Source organism: Prionailurus viverrinus, chromosome F2 (assembly GCF_022837055.1).
Source record: "Prionailurus viverrinus isolate Anna chromosome F2, UM_Priviv_1.0, whole genome shotgun sequence".
Lineage (NCBI taxonomy): Eukaryota > Metazoa > Chordata > Mammalia > Carnivora > Felidae > Prionailurus > Prionailurus viverrinus.
Genome location: NC_062578.1, coordinates 8,281,473 through 8,293,816, shown reverse-complemented (window position 1 = coordinate 8,293,816; position 12,344 = coordinate 8,281,473). Strand labels below are relative to the sequence as shown.

The 12,344-nt window shown below is 49.2% G+C and overlaps 1 protein-coding gene across 2 annotated transcripts in view; it reads right to left on the bottom strand.

The window, feature by feature from the left end:
* Positions 1 to 9,806, bottom strand: part of LYN (LYN proto-oncogene, Src family tyrosine kinase) — a 125,999-nt gene extending 116,193 nt beyond the window's left edge. The window contains exon 1 of one of the 2 annotated variants that reach the window (XM_047842953.1): positions 9,545 to 9,806. The gene's annotated coding sequence lies outside the window, so the exon portion shown is untranslated. The remainder of the gene's footprint in view (positions 1 to 9,544) is intronic. The other variant, XM_047842954.1, reaches the window with a different exon arrangement.
* Positions 9,807 to 12,344: the final 2,538 nt, after the last annotated feature.

The following is a 12,344-nucleotide window of genomic DNA, read 5'->3' as shown; positions in this document are numbered from 1 at the left end:
TTCAGTGGAGAAGATGAATCCTGAAATAATCTGGGTTCTGTTTTGAAGAGAGGTGGGGTAATGGTGCTGGGTGGGCAGGCAATCAATCATGTCCCTACACGTCCCCGGTCGACAGCCACAGCCTCAAAATTTGTCAAAACAGTGCCAGAAGGCAGAGTTAGCAGCAGTAGGCAGAAGTTACCAAAATGAAACACTTGTAGCATGATAGAAAAACCTGTCTCCTCTCCAGAGCGGTCCAAAAATGAAATGGGTCACTTTGAGCACCCTCTCACGGTGTTCTCACAATGTGGCCTCCATCACCTGCAGTAGGATAACCTGGCAGGAGACTAACATCTGAGACCCAGGATCCACGGGAAGGTGACTACCTCCCTGCTAAGGGCCAAGTGTAAGACACTACCAGAATCTCTTCCTTCTACAAGATTCTAGGATTCAAACGTTGAATACCAAGGTAGACAGGTGACGTCAAGAGCCCGAGGGCTGACACTTGACATCCGAAGGGTTATGTTATTTGTTAAGTTGGATTGCACGGCCTCATCGCTCTTGAAGACTTCTAACTATGGCAGCAATGTAACGTCGGGGTCATTCACCAGAGTGCTCAGAATGGTTTCTTCTACTAGACTCTTGAAAGGTTACCCACTCGTAAAGGAATTGAAGGAAACTTACAATGAAATCCTCATTCAGTGGTCGTATTAATTCAGTGAAAACCTTAACAATAACTGAGGGCTGGAAAGTAAAAGACAAAAAGACACACAGGCAGTTATGAAATTTAACCGGTTAACATTTCCTTTCTATATCCATTTTAATCCATTAAAATTGAAACCATTCAAAAAGGCAATGTGCTCCCGTGTCCAGAGAGACAACAACCGGGGTCTTGTCCAGAGAGACAAAAAAAAAAACAACTTACGGTACTCATTTGATTATATGGATGACCCCACATTCCACATTAGAATTTCATTTGAAGCCAGAGAGACTGGGTGCCTGCTACCATATTTGTCTGTCCCCCTCTAGACCACGAAGCCTCTCATGTAAGGATGCAGTCCATCCCAGAGGACCCCTGGCCTCTCTGGAATCCCCAGGCTCATTTGCCTATCTCCATAAAGCCCCTATCTAGAGAATTCCTTCTAGACCCAGCTCCAGCGTCTCTTCCTATCACCGGGAGCCCTCTCCTTCCGCTTGCAGAGCGCCGCGTGTATACATCTAGGATGGCACGGGTCACACTCTGAACACCACATCTGTGTCCTCACGCTCCCCTACAAAGGGCATCCTTGAATGCCGAGACCATCCCGCGAACCCTGGTAGCCCCTGGGCTTACTGTAGTTCTGGGTACCTCGTAGGCAGATCCAAAGTTCAGTCAAGACTCCAGCACGTGGCAAACCGCTGGGCAGGATGGTTTGTGACTGACCCCCCCCCCAGTAGACTCTGAACTCTCATTGGGTTGTGACAGTATTTAAATGTTTGCTCAGCATGTGTTTGTGGAAGGAAGGAAGGAAGGAAGGGTTCCTCCCCTCTAAGAAAGGATCACCTAGTCCATTATAAAAAGAGCTCCCTTTTATTTGGTGCCTGCTGTGTACCAGAAACAACATTAGGAGATAGGAGGTTGGCTCTGTTAATCACCACCACAAACCTGGTATTACTAAATGGTGAGGATAAGTAACTTACCTAAAGTCATAAGCAGGGGAACTGAGATAGGAACTCAGATCCGTTTAACTTGGAAACCCGCTGTCTTTTTACCATTTACATTACCTCCCCTCAAATTTAAAGGTAAGAATCTCTCAAAGGCATTGAAAACAAGAGGTATTCAATATGTGGTATCAGATTATGCAAGGTAGTTGCCAGCATCATTGGCAAATTATGCCATTTTGGCCAAATATTGCCATTCCTAGTTATGGAAGGGATTTTTTTTTTTTTTTATAATATTTTTGAGAGAGAGAGAGAGAGAGCACGCGCGCCAGAGCACAGGTTGGGGAGGGGCAGAGAGAGAGGGAGACACAGAATCCAAAGCAGGCTCCAGGCTCCGAGCCGTCAGCACAGAGCCCGATGCGGGGCTCGAACTCACGGACCGTGAGATCAGGACCCGAGCCGAAGTCAGAGGCTCAACCGACTGAGCCACCCAGGCACTCCTGGTAATGCTTTTACTATCTTATAGATCATAAAAGGGATCCCAACACCAAGCTGCTGCTTTATAATACATTCTCCTTTTTTTTTTTTTTTTTTTGTAAGTAGGCTTCTCATCCAGGGCACAGCCCAACATGGGGCTTGAACTCATGACCCAGAGACCAAGACCTCAGCGGAGATAGTCAGACACCCAACTGACTGAGTCACCCAGGCACCCCAACAGATTTGCCTTTTAAATCAAATGGAAAATACTCATAATGCCACAGAAACTTAGACCTCAACTCCAAATTAATTGCCCATTTCTTCAATAGTGTTGCTATCATTAAGAATATTTAGATAGGAGTCTGGACAGGATGACCACTCAGGCCAGCGATCAAGTACCGACCTGCTAGTGACCACAAGGTCAAGGCTTCTGATGTTACACAAGACAGCAATAAATGTTACTTTTCAGCCCCAAATTAATCTCTGTGGAGGTGCCTGTTAGCCCCTGGGTTAATGATCCACCTCTTCCGAGCAGCTAATGAGTATTCACTATCTCTTCATCCTTTGGCAACTCCATTTTACGGCCAAGAGTCTAGGCAAGAAGTTGGTCGTGAAGGAAGAAAATGGCTTCCCTCTAAAAGGCTCTAGCGATTCTCCTTTTATACAGTAAAATCCAACATTTGGTGTATTCTGGGCAATGGCCCTCCAGGCTTATCCCCACTCCACTAGAACGAGCTCTTGGATCTTTGAAGGATTCCTGCACAGCTGACTCAAACATCTGTTACGCTCCATGCTAACTATGACTAAATAGAAGAAAGAGACCCTCCTTTAAGAAAATATTATATCTACTTACAAGACCCAGAGCCCATGAGCTCCTCCAGGGGCGAGTCTGCTCACGATTAGATCACACAAGCTCCACTGTGGCCGCTTTTGCCCCAACGTTTCCTGATGGCCCTTCCCTTTCCCCTGCACTCACACTGGCTTCACGTCACTGCTCATTACGATGGTGTTTTAAAGTCAAATAAGTGATTCTTGGGGCGCCTGGGTCGCTCAGTTGGTTGAGCGTCCGACTTCGGCTCAGGTCACGATCTCACAGTCTGTGGGTTCGAGCCCCGTGTCGGGCTCTGTGCGGACAGCTCGGAGCCTGGAGCCTGCTTCAGATTCCGCGTCTCCCTCTCTCTCTGTCCCTCCCCTGCCCTCTCTCGCTCATGCTCTCTCAAAAGAAACAAACATTAAATTTAAAAAAAAAATGTTTATCAAATAAGTGATTCTTAAAAAAAAAAAAAAAAAAAAAAAGTACCAAGGCAATAAAATTGGTATAACCCAGAAATAATCACTATCAAAACTTTAGTACAAAAAGTATTGACGTGCATAGCTTACAGATTAGGTGTCTCACCAATGCATATATTTCAGAAATACTATCATATATTACCCACACATTTGTGTTCCACTTATTTTTTCTTTTTCTTTTTTAAATTCCAGTATAGTTAATATACAATGTTACATTAGTTTCAGGTGGACAGTGTGGGATTGTGACCTGAGCTGAAATCAAGAGCCAGAAGCCCAACCAACTGGGCCACCCAGGCGCCCCAACTGAATACTATTTTTAGAAAGATCTACGGTGTTCCATTGTATGGATTTATCTGAATTTGTATTTGCTTAATAAGCCTCCCTATCAGCCTGGAGCTTCTTGGAATCTCTGGGCTCCCCCAAATGTTTTAAACTCTAATAGATCTCACTACGCTGTTCTCGAAAGGACGGCTCTGGGTCACACTGCCCGGTGATCTAGAAGGAAAAGCTCTTTCACCAAATTCGTTTCTTTTTTCTTTCCTCTCTCTCTCTTTCCTCTCTCTCTCCTCTCTCCTCTCTCTTTCCTCTTTCTTTCTTCCTTTCTTTCTTTCCCTTCTTTCCTTTTTTTTTTGCATACACATAGACGTGCATTCAGGCACAAGGTGAAACATGTTTCTTGATGTGGGTTATGGTCAAAGAAATATGAAAGTCACATGAAAGTCACCGCCCTATCCCGAAAAATTAACAAGAGACTAGAGTTTAAGTAATTTTAAAAATAGGACTGAACCACTATAGTTAGCTTAAGAAATTATTATATTGCCTGAACATTAAAAGATTTCAGAACACCTAGTTAGATTTTCAGAATGATTTCCATGATGGTGACCATCAAAACATACATCTTTCTGTGGCTGAAGACTCAAACATGGCCACCGTGGGCTTTGCCACAGAAGGCTCTCCAGTGATGACTACGCTCGTTCTCCCCCTTCCCCCACCCCCCCACCCCCGCCCCCTGTCAGGGGCAAACTGAAAATGAACAGAGCAGAAGGTGGCAGAAAGAACCCTGAGGAAAAAAAAGCAGTGCTGAGTGGTAAGGAAGGTGGGGCTGCAGGCAAATGACTGGGTCTGGGGCCTTCCAAGCAGGAGGAAGTATCACTTCCTTGCCGGCCCCCTCCCTCGGGCCTCCCGTCAGGCCACTGGCTACAGTTCTGCCCTCTGTGACACAGCTTCCCCGTGGAAAGCAGAAGTGGTCCTCCCTCTCCAGAGGGTCTCTCTGAGACGAGCTTCTCTGTTCCCCTCAACCCTGTGGGGGTTAACATTAACAGGAAGAGGCACCCAGAAGGCCCAAAGGCCAAGAAGACATCATTACTTGAGCTGAGGCACCCAGAAGGCCCGAAGGCCAAGAAGACATCACTACTTGAGCTGAGGCACCCAGAAGGCCCAAAGGCCAAGAAGACATCATTACTTGAGTTGGAGGTAGAATAAATGCAAACCCATCTCTCCGGTCTCCCCAGCACTGAAAAGTGGGCCCAAGGAAGTCCTGACAGCTCTCCCATGCCCCACAACTGATGCGGTACCCACAGGCAGAGGAAGAAGGACTAGAGAGGCACGTTGGCAAAGAGCTTTCAGACGGCACGGCTTGGGATCAACAGAGTCAGTGTAGATGCTCAGAGAAAGGTGGGAGTGTGGGCAGACCCAGCATTATCAGACTTGCCTGAGGTGTGAACTGTAAAAAGCAGAGGAGATAGACTTAAAGGCACTCTGAGCTACACGAATGGAGACTTCTGCCCAGGGTTCTCCAACTCACCGGAAGCAGAGCCCAGACCAGTAAGAAATACCTACATTGATGGATTCTATAAAGGTCTCACCATTCGTATAATTTTACGGGACATCATTTGTATAAGTCAGCGTTATGAAAAATGAACAGTTACCATGACATGAGCCAATAAACTCTTGCCATAAATGCTCATCTCTTATCATGTCAACTCATGGTTCATGGACCTGGTAAGAGGGTGAACAGAGAGCTGAAGAGGGGGGCCAGAGAAGGGAGACTGGGAATATGTGAGGGTTAATAAAGACAGTCAAACAACCAAACTTTGGAAGAGTTCTATACAAATGAAAGCCATTTCCAGATGGTCAACAGAACTTTCAAGAACTACTTTTGCGGCAAATAAGGAATGCTGACAGCTTATTCAGTACTAAGGGAAAGTGAAGCACAGAACAAGATTGAGGAAAAAGTCCAAGAATGAACAAAGGCTACATCAACGGCCCCTGTAACTTGTTAGCATGGATGTACCTTTTAAAAAAATTGTTTAATGTTTATTTTTGAGAGAGAGGGAACGCAGGGAGGGGCAGAGAGAGACAGAGGGGGAGACAGAGAATCTGAAGCAGGTTCTGCATTGACAGCAAAAAGCCCGATGTGGGGTTTGAACTCAGGAAGTAAGAGATCATGACCTGAGCCAAAGTCAATTGCTTAACCAACTGAGTCACCCAGGTGCCCATGGATGCACCTTTTAAACACAACATCCCAAATCATTATTTGAACTTTCTCTTCTAAATTACAAGAGAGCCCAACCAGCTAACTTAAGCCAAGGACATCCAAAAGAGGGTCCAAATCTTTAAACCGGGCTGTTTCAAAAATTCTAATTCCTCAACTGGCAGACTCCTATGCTATTTTCTATACTTGGGCTTCTCCCCTAAATGGGAACTTACTCAAAATAAATTTCAGAAATGATGATAGAGTGAACTCAACATTTCACAACTTAAGTATCAGGAAACCGGGCAACTGTAAGAAATCTTTCAATATTTCTGACTGGGGGAAAAAAAAAAAGGACTTCCTCTTACATAGTTGTCCTCTTCTGTCACCAATCTTTAAAGATAACAGGCAATGTGTACCCTCTTGTAAGAGTGTTGGCTTTGAAGGGTACCTTGCTCATAGCAGGTGCTCAGTAAAGGGTAGTGTATGTTTTAACGAGCATCTTCTGGGCCCTATCTCCCTACTTTATATTTTCACCTCAAATGATGCTCCTACTGTTATAACCACCACACAAGGAGGCCTGTAAGGTTCACGGGAGGCATTTCTAGCAGAGGCTGGAGGCAATCCTTGGGCAAAGTATTACCTGAGCACTTCTGTATTAACCAATAAGCACTAATAGCCCCCAAGGCAGTCACTAGAGTTGCTTGGGCAACAGCCGATACAGGGGTCACCTTGGCAGTGATCAGATCTCCCCCCATCCCTGAGCAGGAAGCAGTGCTAAAAGGCACAGAAACGCATCTCCCGGAACATGCCTTAAGTGCCCTGCTTGATGATGCAATCGCCAAAAGATAGAAGAAAATTACCTTGTGGTTCCCCTTTTTGAAAATGTTTATTAAGTGATTTCTTTCCCGTAGTTGAGTACCTACTACAGGGCAAAGGCAGAAAAGTGTGGAACGCTCTGAATATGGAGCCAGAAAACATACCTATTCTGCCCAACGGTGCTACTTTGCCACCTGTAACCTTGGGCAGGACACCAAACCCTTTGTTTTGTACCTGTCCCTGCCCACCCTGGGGTCCATGAGAGGTTCAGATGAAATTATAACTCAGGAAGGCTTCTGACTCTGGGATCAGTGATTCCCAGGAATCGCTCCTGACAAGCGAAAGGGATGAGCACCGTCATCGCGATGGGTCATCGATCGACGTCCCAACTAATGACTATCCATGCTTGAGGACATGGGGGTCATGGAGATCAGCAGCATGAGCTGTGACAACGTTTCGCACCGCAGCCTCAGACACCTTGTGTTCTTATTTACGCAGATGCAAATTATACTACCCATAAGCAAACCCATGCTAATGTTGTTGAATCACAACTCTGTGTATTCATTTGAACCAAATGGCGTCTCCGATGTTTTGAATACAAGTGAAATGGACCTAAGGGGCTTGGACAGTCCTCGATTCACAAAATTGCTGGGCCACTTTTCTGCTAAAAAAGCCCCTGGGGGTTGGGAGGATATGGCAAGGTCTCCATATATTCGGGCAACATCGAGTGGATCGTTTTGATTGGGCAAACGACCTTTAATCCAAATCAAGCCCTTGCTCCCAGCGATACAGCTGAGTAACAGGTCCTGCAGAGAGACTGACCCTGGGAGAACTGGACAGTCAAAAAATATCCCTCAAATCCCCGTTTCAGAGACCAGGACGGAGGGCCAGCGGGCTTCAAGTGCCTTACGAACCAGCCCTGTTCCTTGACCTTGCGCAGAGCCAAACTCGAAGCCAAACTTCACCCTTTCTTCCAAGTAATCTGGACTCTGCGACAGGCACTGGGGCTAGGGTTTTGGACAAAACAGAGCTGTTTTCACAGAGCCTTCATTGCAGTGGTGAATACAGACACAGACACACACACACACACACACACACACACACACACACACACACGGACAAATCATGATATAACGCCAGTTACTGCTATGAAGGAAACGTTGGCCGAACAAACGGACAAGTCATTAACCCAACTCATCCCAAATCACAGCTCTGGTAGATAATGGCAGAGGCCCAAACTTAGGTTTTCCAGTTCCTGTTTTCTCTTCCCTTACCGGGGCCGGCCTCTACCCTTCACTCAGGAAGAGGGTTACCCCACTCTGCCTCCAAAGAGGCCCAGTCACCAAAAGCCACCTGTGATCAAATTAAATGTCTTCAAGCCTTAAGACATTTAGCTCCTTACCTCCAAACGAAAACCGGGAACTAACTGAATCCCACCCTTTTTCCAGCAGACTTTACTTCATTTAGGAAGGGCTTCTCGGGACTTACTAAATTCCTATACTCCTGTTCCCCCCTGCACGGCTGTGGCTTTGACCTGTGCAGGGACAACAGGCCTGCCCTCCTAAACCCTACAAGTGCCTGTAGGGGCGGTCAACAAATCAAAAGTCAAACATCTTTACTGGCTAGCACTTAGGGTGAGTGAGACTCCCGGGCACTAGCTGTGCAGACAGCTAATCTCCGGTGCATTTATTAAGCACATTTACTAGGAGGGTCAGGTGGCTAAATCGGACCATGTAGTCTTAGGTTTAAAATCAACAAATTGCAAAGAACCAGGGAACCCTGTTTTGATAGAGTTACTGTATTTGCGACAAATAACAGCGCCATTTACAGAATGCCTGTGTGTGTACTTGGGGCTTTGCATGCAATACACAGCTCAGAAAGTAAATATGTTCTTCCAGAGATGAAAAAACCCACGCAGGTAATTTCAGTAATAGGCCCAAGCTGGAACTGCAAGGCCCGATTCAACTCGGGTTTCTGGCAAAGAAGTTGGGTGGGTTTGGGATAATACACACACACACACACACACACACACACACACACACACACACACACACACGAATGGAGACACAACCGCACGACCACGTCAGCTATTACAAAGGAACATCGCAAACGCACAGCTTGGAGAAGATGCCACAGTCGGCCAAGATAACGCAGGAAAGCGGGAACTGACGCTTACACCCTTCCCCCCAAGGCGAAGGAAAGGCAACCCCTGAATTCTTAAAATAACTCTCGCTTCCTCTCCGCCGGCGGAGGCACTGGACTGCTCCTCGGCAGGCGGGGAGGCGCCGGGCTCGGCGGGAGGGTGCCTACCGATTCTGCCGCAGCCCCCCCCCCACCCCACCCCGACGTCACGCTCGCGAGGAGCCTGGCAGAGGGCCCGAGCCGAGCCCCATCCCTCACCTCGGGGGGCCCCGGGGCGGCCGGATTTTGCAGCCCGAGGAGTCCCCGCCGGGATCCCCGCCGCGCGCCGGCTCTGCGCGGCGAGGGGCTTCCCCGAGGCGCACCGAGAGTGGCCCGGGCGGGGACGGCAGCCAGCGCTCGGGTCGGCACCGGAGGGACCCGCCGCGCGCCTGCCCTCGCACCCGCACCTCCCACCGCGCCCCTGCGCGCCGCAGCCGAGAGGACACCTGCGGAGCCGCCCGCCCCCGCGTCCGCGCTCCCCCAGGGCCCGGCCACCCACAGGCTGGAGGCATCCGTGCTGCCAGGAGGCGGCGCGCGCCCCCGGCCGCCGCGGCCCGCGCCGACCCCCCCCAGCCCCCGGCCCCCGGCTCGCCCGGCGCCCGGGACTCCGGCCGGGGATACAGACGCGCCCCCCCCCCACCCCCCACCCCGCGCCCACCCCACCGGCTAGCTCCGGGGACTCACCAGCTCCGGGTGAAAGTTGCTGGGCGGCGGCGGCGCTCCACGGTGACTCGAGTTCAGAGCGGGGGGCGCGACGGGGCGGCCCCGCGGGGCCGGCGCAGGGCGGGCAGCGGGCTCGGGGCCCGGGGTGGCGCGGCCGCCCCGCCTGCCGCGGGCTGGAGGCTGCAGCGCGTCGGGCCCGGAGGCGCCACGGCAGGGGAGCGAGCGGCCGGCGGCCCGGAGCGGCGGGAGAGGAACTGGCTGTCGCTGGGCTCGGCCGAGAGGTCCCAGCTACTTCCTGGTGCTCGGATTTGCATACTGCGCCGGGAGGGCGGGGAAGTGACCGTTTGGCCTCTGCCCAAGGCTTGGGTCTTCGGCGTGGCCGTCGCGCGAGCTTTGAAGGCAGAGAAACTTGGAGTCGCAGCGTGCCGCTCGGGGGAGTGGAGCCGCTGGGGCCCCACATGCTCCTGTCGACGCGGACAGAAGGCTCTTCCAGGGAGCCCGGCCACGGAGCCCCGGTCGGCCTCCTCGGCTTCTCTTCCAAGCCACTGCCGAAGGTGTCAGGAGGTGTGGTGCCCCTGGCCGCAGAGGGGGCGCGCCCTGAGCCCCAGCATCTGGAGTTCTCCAGAGAGAGGCTGAGATGTGCCGAGTTGACGTGCAGAGTCTCACGGAATTCTTAATGTTCCCAACAGAGTAAGCCCCTGAAGGGTGCCCACGGGGATGTTCAGGGGGCTGAGCGGGGGCGGAGGGTGGAAGCGGAGTGGAATGGCCTGGCGAATTACCCGGTTCCTCAAAACTTGGACTTCCTTCCCGGAAAACGGAGATAAAGGTGCCTGGGAGGATGAAATGCTCGTGCAAAGGGCTCCTACTGTGCCCTAGCGCGCCGTGATGGTCGCTGCTATTCTCTCATTCCGGCTCTCTCCGCCTCCCCGCATGCGGCACGGTGCTCGGCACACAGCAAGGGCATAATCGTGGTTTGTTGAAAGAACGAGCCCGCCTTCAAGCCCGTGTCCCAACTCAGTAAATGCCACACGCAAGTCCGAGATACTCGTCCCAGCTGTGGCGGAGGCCCAGGTCGAAGCGAGATTCCCCGGGATCCCAGCATTACGCCACGCTGTGGAATTTACAAGGAAATAAATGGCGGCCTGTAGGAGATTTACTCTTGGTATTTATAATAGCGAACAAGTGGGGCCTCTCAGGTGCCAGGCATTGGGCTAAGCACTTCTGACCCATTACCCTTCTCTTTTCCCCCCTGTAATTCTTCTTTTAATCTTTTTTTTTTTTTAAATCAAAGTACAGTTGACCCACAATGTTACATTAGTTTCAAGTGCACAACATAGTGATTCAACAAGTCTATATGGCAATGCTGTGCTCACCACAGGTGGAGCTACCATTGACGGGCACCATTCGAGGCTGTTACAGTACCCTTGACCCCATTGCCTACGTTGTGCCTTTCGCCCCCAGGACTTAACTTATTCTCTCACTGGAAGTCTGTGAGCTCCCACTCGCGTCACCTCTTTTGCTCATCTCCCTACCCCCGTGTCCTCTGGCCACCGTCAGTTTGTCCTCTTTATTTATGGGTCTGTTCCTGCTTTGTTGGTTCTTTTGCTTTGTTGTTTAGATTCCACATATAAGTGAAATCATATGGTGTTTGTCTTTCTCTGACTTCTTTCAGTTAGCATGATGCCCTCTAGATCCATCCATGTGGTCACAAAAGACAAGATCTCATCTTATTTTATGGGCAAATAATGTTCCACTGTGTGTGTGTGTGTGTGTGTGTGTGTGTGTGTGTGTGTTTCTATTTGTAATTTTTTGAGGAACTTCCATTCTGTTTTCCACAGTGGCTACACCAGTTTGCATTCCCACCAACAGTGCACGGGGGTTCCTTTTTCTCCACATCCTTGCCAACATTTGTTACCTCTTGTCTTTTTTAGTTTAACCATTCTGACAGGTGTGAGGTGATGTCTCATTGGGGTTTTAATTTGTATTTCCCTGAAGATTGCTGATGTGGAGCACCTTTTCATGTGTCTGTTGGCCATCTGGATGTCGTCTTTGGAAAAGTATCTGTTCAGGTCCCCTGCCCATTTTTTAAATCAGACCATTTTTGGTTTTTTGGTATTGAGTTGTATAAGCTCTTTATATATTTTTGAGTGTTAATCCCTTATCAGATATACCATTTGCAAATATCTTCTCCCATTCAGTAGGTTGCCTTTTCATTTTGATGATGGTTTCCTTTGCTGTGCAAAAGCTTTTTACTTTGGTGTAGTCCCAAGAGTTTATTTTGGTTTTATTTTCCCTTGCCTCAGGAGACATATCTAGAAAAATGGCCTTGGTTGATGTCCAAGAGTTTACTGCCTGTGTTTTCTACTAAGAGTTTTATGGTTTCAGGTCTTACACGTGGGTCTCTAATGCGTTTTGAGTTTATTTTTGTGTATGGTGTAAGGAAAGTGGACCGTTTCATTCTTTTGCGTATAGCTGTTCATTTTCCCCAGCACAATTTATTGAAGAAATTGTCTTTTCCCCACTGTATGGTCTTACCTTCTTTATTGCGGATTTGCATACTGCGTAAGTGTGGGTTATTAAGATTCTTAAGAGGCTGGCCCCACCTGAGGCGACAGCCATTGTCCAGCCATCAAGTAGCCACTTTAACATAATCCTATACAGCAGCCATCTATTAGTGACAACAGACTATAGACATTTGCAATCTACTGCCTTACGCAACAAAAAAAGGTAGGATGGCCTATACCTGTGATGTTCAATAGCATGTAATCGGTTCATTTTCCTGCCGAAGAGGAGAGGGTAGGGCACCTGTTGGAAGGTATTG